The 19,215-nt window shown below is 44.8% G+C and overlaps 1 long non-coding RNA gene and 1 pseudogene across 3 annotated transcripts; one reads left to right on the plus strand and one right to left on the minus strand.

The window, feature by feature from the left end:
- The window catches only part of LOC127919955 (proline-rich protein 5-like), a 44,823-nt pseudogene that overhangs the window by 7,557 nt on the left and 18,051 nt on the right, over nt 1–19,215 (plus strand).
- On the minus strand, nt 3,808–7,959 carry LOC127919945 (uncharacterized). 3 transcript variants are annotated; one of them, XR_008104589.1, is made up of 4 exons: nt 7,438–7,959; nt 5,461–5,610; nt 4,063–4,511; nt 3,808–3,846 (listed from the first exon to the last, which is right to left on the minus strand). It is a non-coding gene; the product is annotated as an uncharacterized LOC127919945 (long non-coding RNA). The 3 variants fall into 3 exon arrangements; XR_008104588.1 differs by having other exon boundaries at nt 3,817–4,511; nt 5,511–5,610; XR_008104587.1 differs by having other exon boundaries at nt 3,817–4,511.

Genomic DNA, 19,215 nt, shown 5'->3' on the forward strand with positions numbered 1-19,215 from the left:
CACGTCTACAGCACGTTTACAGCACGTCTACAGCACGTCTACAGCACGTTTACAGCACGTTTACAGCACGTTTACAGCACGTTTACAGCACGTTTACAGCACGTTTACAGCACGTTTACAGCACGTCTACAGCACGTTTACAGCACGTTTACAGCACGTTTACAGCACGTTTACAGCACGTTTACAGCACGTTTACAGCACGTTTACAGCACGTTTACAGCACGTTTACAGCACGTTTACAGCACGTTTACAGCACGTTTACAGCACGTTTACAGCACGTCTACAGCACGTCTACAGCACGTTTACAGCACGTCTACAGCACGTTTACAGCACGTTTACAGCACGACTACAGCACGTTTACAGCACATTTACAGCACGTTTACAGCACGTTTACAGTACATTTACAGCACGTTTACAGCACGTTTACAGCACGTTTACAGCACGTTTTACAGCACGTTTTTACAGCACACGTTTACAGCACGTTTACAGCACGTTTACAGCACGTTTACTACACACATTCAGTCTGACTCATTATTATAGCTATCTCCCTGCACCCGACCCGCCACAGGAGTCGCGATGAGACAAGGTTAGGGAGGGCCAAACCCTCTCTAACCCGGACGACGCTGGGCCAATTGTGCGCCGCCCCATGGGCCTCCCGGTCATGGCCCGGCTGCGACAGAACCTGGGTTCAAACCCAGAATCTCTAGTGGCACAGCTAGCACTGCGATGCAGTGCCTTAGACCACTGCGCCACTCGGGAGGCCTAGGTTATGGAAATGTTAGTTAATTTAATGTCATTATGTGTCAACCCCCAGCACCGTCACTAGACAGTATTGAGTTAATGGTTATGATGCTGTGGTTAATGAATCCTTGAGCATTGACTAAGGGTAGCGAACGCTAGATTGAAGGATGGATGGCTGTGTGGACAGATGGATGACTGGATGGACAGATGGATGGATGGCTATGTAGATGGATGGATGGATGGCTATGTGGATGATGGATGGCTGTGTGGATGGATGGCTATGTAGATGGATGGAAGGATGGCTATGTAGATGGATGGATGGATGGCTATGTGGATGATGGATGGAAGGATGGCTGTGTTTATGGATGGATGGCTAGATGGATGATGGATGGCTGTGTGGATGGATGGATTGCTGTGCTGATGGATGGATGGCTGTGGGTACGTGAATCTACTGTGTGAGTGATAATTGGACTGTACGTTCTGATCATCTCTCTATTGTTTATTTGTTTGCTGCAGCTGCTTTCTCCCCTGCTGTAGTCTAACACTGCCTCCCGTTGTGTGTGTGTGTGTGTGTGTGTGTGTGTGTGTGTGTGTGTGTGTGTGTGTGTGTGTGTGTGTGTGTGTGTGTGTGTGTTCCTGCAGCATCCACAATGCGGTGATAGCTGTGTTCCAGAGGAAAGACCTGGGAGAGAATGACCTCTACATCCTCAATGAGGGAGTCAGGTGACATACTGTATAACCTCTGACCTCTACCTATACACTTCTATTGCTCTCTGTCTCTCTCTCCCTCTCTCTCTGTTTTTCTCTCTGTTTTTCTCTCTGTTTTTCTCTCTCTATTTCTCTCTCTCTATTTCTCTCTCTCTGTTTCTCTCTCTCTGTTTCTCTCTCTCTGTTTCTCTCTCTGTCTCTCTCTCTCTGTTTCTCTCTCTCTGTTTCTCTCTCTCTGTTTCTCTCTCTGTCTCTCTCTCTCTGTCTTCTCTCTCTCTGTTTCTGTTGCTCTCTCTGTTTTTCTCTCTCTCTGTCTTCTGTTTCTCTCTCTCTGTTTTTCTGTTTTCTCTCTCTGTTTTCTCTCTCTCTCTCTGTTTCTGTTCTCTCTCTGTTTCTCTCTCTGTTTCTCTCTATTTTTCTCTCTCTCTGTTTCTCTCTCTCTGTTTCTCTCTCTCTGTTTCTTCTCTCTCTCTGTTTCTCTCTCTCTCTGCTTCTCTCTCTCTGTTTTCTTCTCTGTTTCTCTCTCTGTTTCTCTCTCTCTGTTTTTTCTCTCTGTCTCTGTTTTCTCTCTGTTTCTCTCTGTTTCTCTTCTGTTTCTCTCTCTGTTTCTCTCTCTCTGTTTTCTCTCTCTGTTTCTCTGTCTCTGCTTGTTTCTCTCTCTCTGTTTCTCTCTCTCTGTTTTCTCTCTGTTTTCTCTCTCTGTTTCTCTCTCTCTGTTTCTCTCTCTGTTTCTCTCTCTGTTGTTTCTCTCTCTGTTCTCTCTCTGTTTCTCTCTCTGTTTCTTTTCTCTGCTCTCTCTGTTTCTCTCTCTGTTTTTTTTTCTCTGTTTCTCTCTCTTTTTCTCTCCGTTTCTCTCTCTGTTTCTCTCTCTCTGTTTTCTTTCTCTCTGTTTCTTCTCTCTGTTTCTCTCTCTCTCTCTCTGTTTCTCTCTGTTTCTCTCTGTTTTCTCTCTGTTTCTCTCTCTGTTTCTCTTTCTCTGTTTCTCTCTCTGTTTCTCTCTCTCTCTGTTTCTCTCTCTCTGTTTCTCTCTCTGTTTTTTCTCTGTTTCTCTCTGTTTCTCTCTCTGTTTCTCTCTCTCCGTTTCTCTCTCTCTGTTTCTCGCTCTCTGTTTCTCTCTCTGCCTCTGCCAGTCACACACTTTCTCATCTCTCCTCACAACTCTAATAACCACAGCTGTAAGAATGACCCTGCTGTTAGTAAAACAACACAGTAGACAGAGTTTCACCTGTTTCACCTTCCTGGTAAACACAGTAGAAATGACCAGAAAGGGAGATCTGTGAAGAGTAAATTGAATAGCGTATTTCAACTGGTTTGACTTGGTGGTGGTGCTAGCTGGTGTTATCTTTATATATGCATGAGCAGCTCTTTGTACATCAGCCTCAGAGGATTCATTTTAACGGCCCAAAGCATTCTGCCTGGTTTTAACTGTAAATTGATATTGACTTGCCTTCCGTTTTGAGGTTGAAGGTGTAAATGTGAGAATGTGTTGCCAGGGTGGAATGGAAAACAGTCATACACCCACTCCCCACATATACACACAATAACAAGGCAAACCCACAAATACAAATGGCTGGTGTTCATGGAACCTGCCGAGTGTTTCAGTGCTCAGTAGAATTGCCACTCAGTGACATGTAGTGGGCCGTTTTTAACCACCAGAACATGTTCCTAATGGTTGAATCGTTGAGTAAAAACTGTCTGTCTGTCTGGCCGTCTGGCCGTCTGTCCGTCTCCGTCCGTCCGTCTGTCTGTCTGTGAGCCTCAAACCATGTTAATATGTTCAAACATACAGACAAGCATAAAACAGTCAGACAGGCACGTAAGCACACACACACACGCATGCATTGCAAACAGACACACACACACACCCTTTACATTCACCCTGATGCGCGTGTAAGAGGCTGTTCCTTGCATTAGACATAGCCCAGGGTTATGGTTGGACTTCAGACTGTAAATGCCAGGATGTTGTCAATTCACCATAGTCTTATTACACATGACTCTCTGCTTCAACATAATGAGGCTGTTTCCATTGCATGGCTTATTTCTCATCAGGCCCAATCCCGTGGAGTGCTGTGTGTGTGTGTGTGTGTGTGTGTGTGTGTGTGTGTGTGTGTGTGTGTGTGTGTGTGTGTGTGTGTGTGTGTGTGTGTGTGTGTGTGTGTGTGTTATATTTCTGAATGTAGTGTTTGTATTGGACACCACAATCTACAGACTTAATCAAACGTGATGGCTTGGGGACATGATGTCAGCCCTGCCGAATACTGGAGTATAAATGATTCAACTCAACAACAACAGACATTCTACTGTTTCCAGGATACGTACCACAGTGCTACAGTACTTAGACAGGCTTGTAATGGAATCTGTGGACACAGCTCTCTCATTTCCTGAATCTGGAGCTACCTGACCGAACACAGTAACACACACAGCTCTCTCATTTCCTGAATCTGGAGCTACTTGACCGAACACAGTAACACACACAGCTCTCTCATTTCCTGAATCTGGAGCTACTTGACCGAACACAGTAACACACACAGCTCTCTCATTTCTTGAATCTGGAGCTACCTGACCGAACACAGTGACACACACAGCTCTCTCATTTCCTGAATCTGGAACTACCTGACCGAACACAGTAACACACACAGCCTGCTGTTTGACAGGTAGAACAAAGGGCAGTTTGGTTCTTTGACAAAGATCTTTGTCATCATGGCCAATTATCCCAATGATTTATAGTTTAGAAACTGATTCAATGTGTTGCATTTCAACTGCTGTTTAATCGAGTTGGGGGAAATAAAGTACTAAGTCTCTGACTCTATACCCTGTCTTCCAGTTAGCTGAGTAACTAGGCTGTTGGACATGACTCTATACCCTGTCTTCCAGTCAGCTGAGTAACTAGGCTGTTGGGCATGACTCTATACCCTGTCTTCCAGTCAGCTGAGTAACTAGGCTGTTGGACATGACTCTATACTCTGTCTTCCAGTCAGCTGAGTAACTAGGCTGTTGGACATGACTCTATACCCTGTCTTCCAGTCAGCTGAGTAACTAGGCTGTTGGACATGACTCTATACCTGTCTTCCAGTCAGCTGAGTAACTAGGCTGTTGGACATGACTCTATACCCTGTCTTCCAGTCAGCTGAGTAACTAGGCTGTTGGACATGACTCTATACTCTGTCTTCCAGTCAGCTGAGTAACTAGGCTGTTGGACATGACTCTATACCCTGTCTTCCAGTCAGCTGAGTAACTAGGCTGTTGGACATGACTCTATACCCTGTCTTCCAGTCAGCTGAGTAACTAGGCTGTTGGACATGACTCTATACCCTGTCTTCCAGTCAGCTGAGTAACTAGGCTGTTGGACATGACTCTATACCCTGTCTTCCAGTCAGCTGAGTAACTAGGCTGTTGGACATGACTCTATACCCTGTCTTCCAGTCAGCTGAGTAACTAGGCTGTTGGACATGACTCTATACCCTGTCTTCCAGTCAGCTGAGTAACTAGGCTGTTGGACATGACTCTATACCCTGTCTTCCAGTCAGCTGAGTAACTAGGCTGTTGGACATGACTCTATACTCTGTCTTCCAGTTAGCTGAGTAACTAGGCTGTTGGACATGACTCTATACCCTGTCTTCCAGTTAGCTGAGTAACTAGGCTGTTGGACATGACTCTATATCCTGTCTTCCAGTTAGCTGAGTAACTAGGCTGTTGGACATGACTCTATATCCTGTCTTCCAGTTAGCTGAGTAACTAGGCTGTTGGACATGACTCTATACTCTGTCTTCCAGTCAGCTGAGTAACTAGGCTGTTGGACATGACTCTATACCCTGTCTTCCAGTTAGCTGAGTAACTAGGCTGTTGGACATGACTCTATACTCTGTCTTCCAGTTAGCTGAGTAACTAGGCTGTTGGACATGACTCTATACTCTGTCTTCCAGTTAGCTGAGTAACTAGGCTGTTGGACATGACTCTATACCCTGTCTTCCAGTTAGCTGATTAACTAGGCTGTTGGACATGACTCTATACCCTGTCTTCCAGTCAGCTGAGTAACTAGGCTGTTGGACATGACTCTATACCCTGTCTTCCAGTCAGCTGAGTAACTAGGCTGTTGGACATGACTCTATACCCTGTCTTCCAGTCAGCTGAGTAACTAGGCTGTTGGACATGACTCTATACCTTGTCTTCCAGTCAGCTGAGTAACTAGGCTGTTGGATGACTCTATACCCTGTCTTCCAGTCAGCTGAGTAACTAGGCTGTTGGACATGACTCTACACCCTGTCTTCCAGTCAGCTGAGTAACTAGGCTGTTGGACATGACTCTATACTCTGTCTTCCAGTCAGCTGAGTAACTAGGCTATTGGACATGACTCTATATCCTGTCTTCCAGTCAGCTGAGTAACTAGGCTGTTGGACATGACTCTATACCCTGTCTTCCAGTCAGCTGAGTAACTAGGCTGTTGGACATGACTCTATACCCTGTCTTCCAGTCAGCTGAGTAACTAGGCTGTTGGACATGACTCTATACCCTGTCTTCCAGTCAGCTGAGTAACTAGGCTGTTGGACATGACTCTATACCCTGTCTTCCAGTCAGCTGAGTAACTAGGCTGTTGGACATGACTCTATACCCTGTCTTCCAGTCAGCTGAGTAACTAGGCTGTTGGACATGACTCTATACCCTGTCTTCCAGTCAGCTGAGTAACTCGGCTGTTGGACATGACTCTATACCTTGTCTTCCAGTCAGCTGAGTAACTAGGCTGTTGGACATGACTCTATACTCTGTCTTCCAGTCAGCTGAGTAACTAGGCTGTTGGACATGACTCTATACCCTGTCTTCCAGTCAGCTGAGTAACTAGGCTGTTGGACATGACTCTATACCCTGTCTTCCAGTCAGCTGAGTAACTAGGCTGTTGGAATGACCCTGTCTTCCAGTCAGCTGAGTAACTAGGCTGTTGGACATGACTCTATACCCTGTCTTCCAGTCAGCTGAGTAACTAGGCTGTTGGACATGAAACCCTGTCTTCCAGTCAGCTGAGTAACTAGGCTGTTGGACATGACTCTATACCCTGTCTTCCAGTCAGCTGAGTCTCGGCTGTTGGACATGACTCTATACCTTGTCTTCCAGTCAGCTGAGTAACTAGGCTGTTGGACATGACTCTATACTCTGTCTTCCAGTCAGCTGAGTAACTAGGCTGTTGGACATGACTCTATACCCTGTCTTCCAGTCAGCTGAGTAACTAGGCTGTTGGACATGACTCTATACCCTGTCTTCCAGTCAGCTGAGTAACTAGGCTGTTGGACATGACTCTATACCCTGTCTTCCAGTCAGCTGAGTAACTAGGCTGTTGGACATGACTCTATACCCTGTCTTCCAGTCAGCTGAGTAACTAGGCTTTTGGACATGACTCTATACCCTGTCTTCCAGTCAGCTGAGTAACTCGGCTGTTGGACATGACTCTATACCCTGTCTTCCAGTCAGCTGATTAACTAGGCTGTTGGACATGACTCTATACCCTGTCTTCCAGTCAGCTGAGTAACTAGGCTGTTGGACATGACTCTATACCCTGTCTTCCAGTCAGTTGAGTAAATAGGCTGTTGGACATGACTCTATACCTTGTCTTCCAGTCAGCTGATTAACTAGGCTGTTGGACATGACTCTATACTCTGTCTTCCAGTCAGCTGAGTAACTAGGCTGTTGGACATGACTCTATACCCTGTCTTCCAGTCAGCTGAGTAACTAGGCTTTTGGACATGACTCTATACCCTGTCTTCCAGTCAGCTGAGTAACTAGGCTGTTGGACATGACTCTATACCCTGTCTTCCAGTCAGCTGAGTAACTAGGCTGTTGGACATGACTCTATACCCTGTCTTCCAGTCAGCTGAGTAACTAGGCTATTGGACCTCTATACCCTGTCTTCCAGTCAGCTGAGTAACTAGGCTGTTGGACATGACTCTACCCTGTCTTCCAGTCAGCTGAGTAACTAGGCTGTTGGACATGACTCTATACTCTGTCTTCCAGTCAGCTGAGTAACTAGGCTGTTGGACATGACTCTATACCCTGTCTTCCAGTCAGCTGAGTAACTAGGCTGTTGGACATGACTCTATACCCTGTCTTCCAGTCAGCTGAGTAACTAGGCTGTTGGACATGACTCTATACCCTGTCTTCCAGTCAGCTGAGTAACTAGGCTGTTGGACATGACTCTATACGCTGTCTTCCAGTCAGCTGAGTAACTAGGCTGTTGGACATGACTCTATACGCTGTCTTCCAGTCAGATTATAAACTATGTCAGTCCGTTGCTGCTGTACAAGACATGATGGGTCATTTCCTGTGTGGTTATGAGGAGCCCTGTGACCTTCTCGTTACTGGATGTGAAAAAGGAAGTACCTGTCTTACTCTCCAGTCTTCCACAGGACAGTGGTGTAAAAATACTTTAAAGTACTACTTATGTCATTTTTGAGGTATCTGTACTTTACTATTTATATTCATGACAACTTTTACTTCACTACATTCCTAAAGCAAATAATGTACTTTTTACTCCATAAATTTTCCCTGCCACCCAAAGCTACTCGTCATATTTTGAATGCTTAGCAGGACAGGAACATGGTCCAATTCCCACTTATAGAGAACATCCCTGGTCCTCCCTGGTCCTCCCTACTGCCCTGATCTGGAGGACTCAATAAACACACATGCTTCATTTGTAAATGATGTCTGAGTGTTGGAGTGTGCACCTGGCTATCTGTACATTTAAAATAATAATAATAATAATAATGGTGCTGTCTGGTTTGCTTAATATCAGGGATTTGAAATGATTTATACTTTTACTGTTGATAAAAAACAAATACAAATACTTGTAGACTTTTACTCATGTTGTTTATTTTACCTTTATTTAACCAGGCAAGTCCCCAGAACAAATTCTTATTTTGAATGACTAGGAACAGTGGGTTAACTGCCTGTTCAGGGGCAGAACGACAGATTTGTACCTTGTCAGCTCGGGGCTACCTTCCGGTTACTAGCCCCACCCTGCCGCCCCACTAGGCTACCCTGCCGCCCCACTAGGCTACCCCTGGCCCCACTACCCCGCCGCCCCACTAGGCTACCCTGCCGCCCCACTAGGCTACCCCTGCTGCCCCACTAGGCTACCCTGCTGCCCCACTAGGCTACCCTGCCGCCCCACTAGGCTACCCTGCCGCCCCACTAGGCTACCCTGCCGCCCCACTAGGCTACCCTGCCACCCCACTAGGCTACCCTGCCGCCCCACTAGGCTACCCTGCCGCCCCACTAGGCTACCCTGCCGCCCCACTAGGCTACCCTGCCGCCCCACTAGGCTACCCTGTAGTATTTTACTGGGTGAATTTCACTTTTACTTGAGTCATTTTCTAATAAGGTATCTTTACCTCTACTCCAGTATGATAATTAGGTACTTTTTCCACCACTGCCAGAGGACCTGATTAGGAATCTACACTGAGTGGACAAAACATTAAGAACACTTCCCTAATATTGCATTGCACCCCTTTTGCCCTCAGCATTCAAATCATTGGATCATGGACTCTACAAGGTGTCGAAAGCGTTCCACAGGGAGGCTGGCCCATGTTGACTCCAATGCTTCCCACAGCTGTGTCACTAGAAACTGAAGGAGTGTGACACAAAACCGGTGCTCCTGGCACCTACTACCAGACCCCGTTCAAAGGCACTTAAATCTTTTGTCTTGCCCATTCACCCTCTGAATGACACACACAATCCATGTCTCAAGGCTTAAACTCCCTCCTTTAACCCGTCTCCTCCCCTTCATCTACACTGATTGAAGTGAATTTAACAAGTGACGTCAATAAGGGATCATATCTTTCACCTGGATTCACCTGGTCAGTCTGTCATGCAAAGAGCAGATGTTCTTAATGTTTTGTAAACTCAGTGTGTAGATATGCCTTGGCTTTGACCAATACCTCCTCCATTTCCCTAACTTTTAATAAGTCGGGTACCACACAGTGTTCATAGAGTACCACACAGTGTTCATAGAGTACCACACAGTGTTCATAGAGTACCACACAGTGTTCATAGAGTACCACACAGTGTTCATAGAGCAAGTAAGGTGTTGGTGTTGTCACTGGGCTGAGCGAGTGGGTTTAGGGGTGGGAAAGGGCACAGAGGAGTGACATGTGGGTTTAGGGGTGGGAAAGGGCACAGAGGAGTGACATGTGGGTTTAGGGGTGGGAAAGGGCACAGAGGAGTGACATGTGGGTTTAGGGGTGGGAAAGGGCACAGAGGAGTGACATGTGGGTTTAGGGGTGGGAAAGGGCACAGAGGAGTGACATGTGGGTTTAGGGGTGGGAAAGGGCACAGAGGAGTGACATGTGGGTTTAGGGGTGGGAAAGGGCACAGAGGAGTGACATGTGGGTTTAGGGGTGGGAAAGGGCACAGAGGGTGACATGTGGGCTTAGGGGTGGGAAAGGGCACAGAGGAGTGACATGTGGGTTTAGGGGTGGGAAAGGGCACAGAGGAGTGACATGTGGGTTTAGGGGTGGGAAAGGGCACAGAGGAGTGACATGTGGGTTTAGGGGTGGGAAAGGGCACAGAGGAGTGACATGTGGGTTTAGGGGTGGGAAAGGGCACAGAGGAGTGACATGTGGGTTTAGGGGTGGGAAAGGGCACAGAGGAGTGACATGTGGGTTTAGGGGTGGGAAAGGGCACAGAGGAGTGACATGTGGGTTTAGGGGTGGGAAAGGGCACAGAGGAGTGACATGTGGGTTTAGGGGTGGGAAAGGGCACAGAGGGTGTGGGCTTAGGGGTGGGAAAGGGCACAGAGGAGTGACATGTGGGTTTAGGGGTGGGAAAGGGCACAGAGGAGTGACATGTGGGTTTAGGGGTGGGAAAGGGCACAGAGGAGTGACATGTGGGCTTAGGGGTGGGAAAGGGCACAGAGGAGTGACATGTGGGTTTAGGGGTGGGAAAGGGCACAGAGGAGTGACATGTGGGTTTAGGGGTGGGAAAGGGCACAGAGGAGTGACATGTGGGTTTAGGGGTGGGAAAGGGCACAGAGGAGTGACATGTGGGTTTAGGGGTGGGAAAGGGCACAGAGGAGTGACATGTGGGTTTAGGGGTGGGAAAGGGCACAGAGGAGTGACATGTGGTGGCATGAGGGTGAGAAGGGTGAGGAAGAGAGGTAGTGAGAAGGGTGAGGGAAGAGAGGCAGTGAGAAGGGTGAGGAAAGAGAGGCAGTGAGAAGGGTGAGGGAAGAGAGGCAGTGAGAAGGGTGAGGAAAGAGAGGCAGTGAGAAGGGTGAGGAAAGAGAGGCAGTGAGAAGGGTGAGGGAAGAGAGGCAGTGAGAAGGGTGGGGGAAGAGAGGCAGTGAGAAGGGTGAGGAAAGAGAGGCAGTGAGAAAGGTGAGGAAAGAGAGAGAGGCAGTGAGAAGGGTGAGGGAAGAGAGAGAGGCAGTGAGAAGGGTGAGGAAAGAGAGGCAGTGAGAAGGGTGAGGAAAGAGAGGCAGTGAGAAGGGTGAGGAAAGAGAGGCAGTGAGAAGGGTGAGGGAAGAGAGAGAGGCAGTGAGAAGGGTGAGGAAAGAGGCAGTGAGAAGGGTGAGGGAAGAGAGGCAGTGAGAAGGGTGAGGGAAGAGAGGCAGTGAGAAGGGTGAGGAAAGAGAGAGAGGCAGTGAGAAGGGTGAGGAAAGAGAGAGAGGCAGTGAGAAGGGTGAGGGAAGAGAGAGAGGCAGTGAGAAGGGTGAGGGGAGAGAGAGGCAGGGAGAAGGGTGAGGAAGAGAGAGGCAGTGAGAAGGGTGAGGGAAGAGAGGCAGTGAGAAGGGTGAGGGAAGAGAGGCAGTGAGAAGGGTGAGGAAAGAGAGGCAGTGAGAAGGGTGAGGAAAGAGAGAGGCAGTGAGAAGGGTGAGGAAATAGAGGAAGTGAGAAGGGTGAGGAAAGAGAGGCAGTGAGAAGGGTGAGGAAGGTGTTGAGAGAGAAGGAGACAGGAACAATGTGGCATAGTGTGTCTAGCCTCTACTTCTGTGTGTCCACCCAGTTCAGAATGTTAAACTGCTGTTTTCTTCTAGGCAACTACTGAAGACAGAGCTGGGCTCTTTCTTCACCGAATACCTCCAGGTAAGAGACTGTCTCTCTGCACCTCAGCACTGATATTAATTAACGTTACTCTGATATTAACGTTACTCTGATATTACTAACATTACTCCGCTATTAACATTACTCTGATATTAACATTACTCTGGTATTAACATTACTCTGATATTAACATTACTCTGGTATTAACATTACTCTGATATTAACATTACTCTGGTATTAACATTACTCTGATATTACTAACATTACTCTGATACTACTAACATTACTCTGATACTACATTAACATTACTCAGATATTAACATTACTCTGATATTACTAGCATTACTCTGATATTACTAACATTACTCTGATATTAACGTTACTCTGATATTACTAACATTACTCTGATATTAACATTGCTCTGATATTACTAACATTACTCTGATATTACTAACATTAGTCCGATATTAACATTATCCGATATTAACATTACTCTGATATTACTAACATTACTCCGATATTAACATTACTCTGGTATTACTAACATTACTCTGATATTAACATTACTATGATATTACTAACATTACTCTGATATTACTAACATTACTCCGATATTAACATTACTCTGATATTACTAACATTACTCTGATATTACTAACATTACTCTGATATTACTAACATTACTCCGATATTAACATCTGATATTACTAACATTACTCTGATATTACTAACATTACTCTGATATTACTAACATTACTCCGATATTACTAATGTTACACCGATATTACTAACATTATAAATACTAATATTACTAACATTACTCCGATATTAACATTACTCCGATATTAACATTACTCTGGTATTACTAACATTACTCTGATATTACTAACATTACTCTGATGTTAACATCACTCCGATATTACTAACATTACTCTGATATTACCAACATTACTCTGATATTACTAACATTACTCTGACATTACTCTGATATTACCAACATTACTCTGATATTACTAACATTACTCTGGTATTACTACCATTACTCTGATATTACTAACATTGCTCTGGTGTTACTGACATTACTCTGATATTACTAACATTACTCTGATATTACTAACATTGATATTCTGGTGTTACTGACATTACTCTGATATTAATACCATTACTCTGATATTACTAACATTACTCTGATATTACCGGTACTCTGATATTACTAACATTACTCTGATATTACTAATGTTACACCGATATTACTAACATTACTCTGATGTTACCAACATTACTCTGATATTACTAACATTACTCTGATATTACTAACATTACTCTGATACTACTAACATTACTCTGATACTACTAACATTACTCTGATATTACTAACATTACTCTGATATTACTAACATTACTCTGATATTACCAACATTACTCTGATATTACTAACATTACTCTGATATTACCAACATTACTCTGATATTACTAACATTACTCTGATACTATTAACATTACTCTGATATTACTAACATTACTCTGATGTTAACATCAGATATTACTAACATTACTCTGATATTACCAACATTACTCTGATATTACTAACATTACTCTGATATTACCAACATTACTACTCTGATATTACCAACATTACTCTGATATTACCAACATTACTCTGATATTACTAACATTACTCTGATGTTAACATTACTCTGGTATTACTAACATTACTCTGATATTACTAACATTACTCTGATGTTAACATTACTCTGGTATTACTACCATTACTCTGATATTACTAACATTACTCTGATATTACCAACATTACTCAAATGTTGGCGTTACTCTGATATCACCAACATTACTCTGATATTACCACCATTACTCTGATATTACCAACATTACTCTAACATTACTCTGATGTTAACATTACTCTGATATTAACATTACTCTGGTATTACTAGCATTACTCTGATATTACTAACATTACTCTGATATTACTAACATTACTCTGATATTACTAACATTACTCTGATATTACTAACATTACTCTGATATTACTAACATTACTCTGATATTACTAACATTACTCTGATATTACTAACATTACTCTGATATTACTACATTACTCTGATATTACTAACATTACTCTGATATTACTAACATTACTCTGATATTACTAACATTACTCTGATATTACTAACATTACTCTGATATTAACATTACTCTGATATTAACATTACTCTGATATTACTAACATTACTCTGATATTAACATTACTCTGATATTACTAACATTACTCTGATATTACTAACATTACTCTGATATTACTAACATTACTCTGATATTACTAACATTACTCTGATATTACCAACATTACTCTGATATTACTAACATTACTCTGATATTACTAACATTACTCTGATATTACTAACATTACTCTGATATTAACATTACTCTGGTATTACTAACATTACTCTGATATTACTAACATTACTCTGATGTTAACATTACTCTGGTATTACTACCATTACTCTGATATTACTAACATTACTCTGATATTACCAACATTACTCAAATGTTGGCGTTACATTCTGATATTACCAACATTACTCTGATATTACTAACATTACTCTGATATTACCAACATTACTCTGATATTACCAACATTACTCTGATATTACCAACATTACTTTGATATTACTAACATTACTCTGATATGTTAACATTACTCTGATATTAACATTACTCTGGTATTACTACCATTACTCTGATATTACTAACATTACTCTGATATTACCAACATTACTCTGATATTACCAACATTACTCTGATATTACTAACATTACTCTGATATTACTAACATTACTCTGATATTACTAACATTACTCTGATATTATTAACATTACTCTGATATTAACATTACTCTGGTATTACTACCATTACTCTGATATTATTAACATTACTCTGATATTACCAACATTACTCTGATATTACTAACATTACTCTGATGTTAACATCACTCTGATATTACTAACATTACTCTGATATTACCAACATTACTCTGATATTACTAACATTACTCTTAATATATATATTTTTTAAAGTCCTGGTCGTAGAATGTGAATCCTAAATTGTTTTTTCCTCCGCTGCAGAATCAGCTGCTGACAAAGGGAATGGTGATACTGAGGGACAAAATGCGTTTCTATGAAGGTATGAATCATATTACTGTAACGGCGTTCTTCGTTTGTTGAAAGAGAGTCGGACCGAAATGCAGCGTGGTGGTTACTCATGTCTTTAATTAAAAAACGACGATACATGAAATAACTTATAGATACAAAAACAACAAACGGAACGTGAAACCTATTACAGCCTATCTGGTGAAACTACACAGAGACAGGACCAATCACCCACGAAATACAAAGCGAAACCCAGGCTCAATCAGAATCACCTGACTCTGATTGAGAACCGCCTCAGGCAGCCAACCTATGCTACACCCCTACTCAGCCGCAATCCCAATACCTACAAAACCCCCAATACGAAACACAACATAAACCCATGTCACACCCTGGCCTGACCGAATATATAACAAAAACACAAAACACTATGACCAAGGCGTGACAATTACTTACTAATACAATAAAGATGTAGTACTGTTTGAAGTACTGTTGTAGTACTGTCATAGTACTGCTTTGAAGTACTGTTGAAGTACTGTTTGTTTGAAGTACTGGTTTGAGTAGTGATGTTTGAAGTACTGTCTAGTACTGTTTGAAGTACTGTAGTACTGTTTGAAGTACGGTTTGTGATGTTTGAAGTACTGTTGTAGTACTGTTTGAAGTACTGTCGTAGTACTGTTTGAAGTACTGTCGTAGTACTGTTTGAAGTACTGTCGTAGTACTGTTTGAAGTACTGTCATAGTACTGTTTGAAGTACTGTCGTAGTACTGTTTGAAGTGCTGTCGTAGTACTGTTTGAAGTACTGTCGTAGTACTGTTTGAAGTACTGTTGTAGTACTGTTTGAAGTACAGTTTGAAGTGATGTTTGAAGTACTGTCGTAGTACTGTTTGAAGTACTGTCGTAGTACTGTTTGAAGTACTGTCGTAGTACTGTTTGAAGTACTGTCATAGTACTGTTTGAAGTACTGTGTAGTACTGTTTGAAGTGCTGTCGTAGTACTGTTTGAAGTATAGTACTGTTTGAAGTACTGTTGTAGTACTGTTTGAAGTACTGTTTGAAGTACTGTTGTAGTACTGTTGTAGTACTGTTTGAAGTACTGTTGTAGTACTGTTTGAACTACTGTTGTAGTACTGTTTGAAGTACTGTTGTAGTACTGTTTGAAGTACTGTTGTAGTACTGTTTGAAGTACTGGTTGGTCATAATGTAGCCTAATGTGTCCCGTTATCGTCTCTGTTGAGGTATTGTCAAGTGGTGAAGATGCTCAAACCACCTGACCCTGACATCAAGTATACAGCTTATTTCTGCTGAAGTGCTATTGTCATGGCGACCAGACAGGAAGTGTTACTAACGTCACAGACCTCAGACCACAACCAGATGGGAGATTTGACATTGTTGAAGAAGTTGAACCAGGCCTCGTCCCTCACCCTCCTATCCTTCCTCCCTCCCTTTACTGCCTCTCTTCGGTTCCTCGTCTGGTGTCAGTCAGCTTCTTACAATAGAACCCTTTCAAAATGACTTGTCCTCTTCAGATGGTTGAACCCAGTAGCCCTCTGCTCTAGCCGTGACCCAGCCGTCCCCACCACTGTGACCCAGCCACTCCCTGCCCCAGTGACCCAGCCGCTTCCTGCCAACGTGACCCAGCCGTCCCCGCCACCGTGACCCAGCCGTCCCCACCACCGTGACCCAGCCGTCCCCCCCACCGTGACCCAGCCGTCCCCACCACAGTGACCCAGCCGCCCCTGCCAACGTGACCCAGCCGCCCCCCAACGTGACCCAGCCGTCCCCACCACCGTGACCCAGCCGCCCCCACCACCGTGACCCAGCCGTCCCCACCACCGTGACCCAGCCGTCCCCACCACCGTGACCCAGCCGTCCCCACCACCGTGACCCAGCCGTCCCCCCAACGTGACCCAGCCGTCCCCCCCGTGACCCAGCCGTCCCCGCCACCGTGACCCAGCCGTCCCCGCCACCGTGACCCAGCCGTCCCCCCAACGTGACCCAGCCGGCCCCGCCACCGTGACCCAGCCGTCCCCCCGCCACCGTGACCCAGCCGTCCCCCAACGTGACCCAGCCGTCCCCCAACGTGACCCAGCCGTCCCCCCAACGTGACCCAGCCGTCCCCACCACCGTGACCCAGCCGTCCCCACCACCGTGACCCAGCGGCCCACACCACTGTGCCATTTGGCAGCACTGCTCAGAAGCAGCTAACTGATAACTAAATCTCTCTCCGGATTCCCTCTGCCACAAGCAGGTCTCAGATCTGTGAGAGAGGGGGTTCTTGTGTGAGGGAGGGTGTGTTGATGTGTGAGAGGGGGTGTTGATGTGAGGGAGGGTGTGTTGATGTGTGAGAGAGGGGGTGTTGATCTGTGAGAGAGGGGGTGTTGATGTGTGAGAGTTGCAGGGCTCCACAATACTTGTGAGTTGATGTGTGAGAGAGCTCCAGTAGGGTGTTGAGTGTGAGGGAGGGGGTGTTGTTGTGTGATTGAGGGGGTGTTATTTTTGAGAGAGGGGGTGTTGATGTGTGAGACAGAGGTTTCCAAAACAAATGTGAGAGATTTGTGGGATGTGTGAGATTTCAGGGGGTGTTGATGTGTGAGTAGAGGGGTGTTGATGTGTGAGAAGGGGTGTTGATGTGTGAGAGTGGGGGTGTTGATGTGTGAGAGAGGGTGTGTTGATGTGTGAGAGAGGGTGTGTTGATGTGTGAGAGAGGGGTGTTGATGTGTGAGAGAGGGGGTGTTTGTCTGAGAGAGGGGGTGTTGATGTGTGAGAGGGGTGTTGATGTGTGAGAGAGGGGTGTTGATGTGTGAGAGAGGGGTGTTGATGTTTGAGAGGGGGTGTTGATGTGTGAGAGGGGGTGTTGATGTGTGAGAGAGGGGGTGTTCTCTGTGTGAGAGAGGGGGTGTTGATGTGTGAGAGAGGGGGTGTTGATGTGTGAGAGAGGGGTGTTGATGTGTGAGAGAGGGGGTGTTGATGTGTGAGTAGGGGTGTTCTCTGTGTGAGAGGTCTGTCTCTGATGTGTCTCTCTCTGGGGTGTTGATGTGTGTAAGAGGGTGTGTTGATGTGTGAGAGGGGTGTTGATGTGTGAGAGAGGGGGTGTTGATGTGTGAGAGAGGGGTGTTGATGTGTGAGAGATCTCTGAACATGTGTGAGAGAGGGTGTGTTGATGTGTGAGAGAGGGGGTGTTGATGTGTGAGAGAGGGGTGTTGATGTGTGAGAGTAGGGGGTGTTGATGTGTGCAGAGGGGGTGTTGATGTGTGAGGGAGGGGGTGTTGTTGTGTGAGAGAGGGGTGTTGATGCATCTCTCTGCTGGTGTTTGTGGTTTTCAGGATATGTATCCGTGACAAACCATGAGAAATTACCTGCATAGAACACACACACTTTTTGAGTCCATGCTAATTAGCACCATTGCTACTTTCTGATTGGTTATTTTGACTTCCTGGTTGTCTCCAGGTCAGAAGCTATTGGACTCCTTGGCAGACACGTGGGACTTCTTCTTCTGTGATGTTCTGTCCATGCTTCAGGCTATCTTCTACCCAGTACAGGTACAGTTACTCATTTTGGGTGTCAGTACTGTCTATATTCAGTTGCAGGAGCTCCACAATACTTGTGAGCTAATATTCTATAAGAGGACAGCAGCTCCAGTAGTAGAACATGTGAGGTGCTGGTGATCTAACACCGGTGAGCTCCTGCCCAAGTCAAGCACTGGTTATTTGTCCCTGTAGTGTTTCCGTTGTACTCAGACAACTGAAATGCAACATACAGTAGCCACTTGAACAGTAAGTTAATTTTAAAGACTATATAACCAGTACCACATTCTTACACAACAGAGCTGTCCAAAACAAATGAGGAGATTTGATAGATTTTTTACCAGTACTGAGCATTTCAACATACAATAGAATGTTGAGTGGCCCTAAGTATGAGTTGTGTGCAGGGGTACGAGGTAATAACTCTCTATCTCACAAGGTACCAGTACTGGAGTTGATGATGCAGGGGTACGAGGTAATAACTTGACTATCTGAGTCTCTCTGTGTGTAGGGTGTCTCTATACTGAGGTACCTCTTTCCATGTGTTTCTATCTGTGTGTAATCTCTGTGTGTAATCTCTGTGTGTAATGAGTTGTGTGTAATCTCCACCAGGGTAAGGACCGTACACGGTGCGGCAGCTGGTTGATTCACTTCAGGAGCATAATAACTCTGACATCAACTGGAGGTACCAGTACTGTTGATGTGCCAGGCGCCCGAGGTCCCCCCTTGACTATCATACAGATGTTACTGATACTGCAGTTGATGTGGAGGCACAGGTAATAACACATATACACGAGGTACCAGTACTGAGTTGACAGGGGTACGAGGTAATAACTTGACTATATACACACACACCACACAGAGGCATGCACTCAGGTACATAACGACTATATACACACCACACACGTTACAGTGCATGCACACACACACACACGTACAGAGGCATGCACACACACACACAGTACAGAGGCATGCACACACACACACATAACATACTCATACACGAGGTACACACACACACAGTCAAACACGTACAGAGGCATGCTTGACTATAGAC

This window comes from Oncorhynchus keta, unplaced genomic scaffold, assembly GCF_023373465.1.
Source record: "Oncorhynchus keta strain PuntledgeMale-10-30-2019 unplaced genomic scaffold, Oket_V2 Un_contig_17939_pilon_pilon, whole genome shotgun sequence".
Classification (NCBI taxonomy): domain Eukaryota; kingdom Metazoa; phylum Chordata; class Actinopteri; order Salmoniformes; family Salmonidae; genus Oncorhynchus; species Oncorhynchus keta.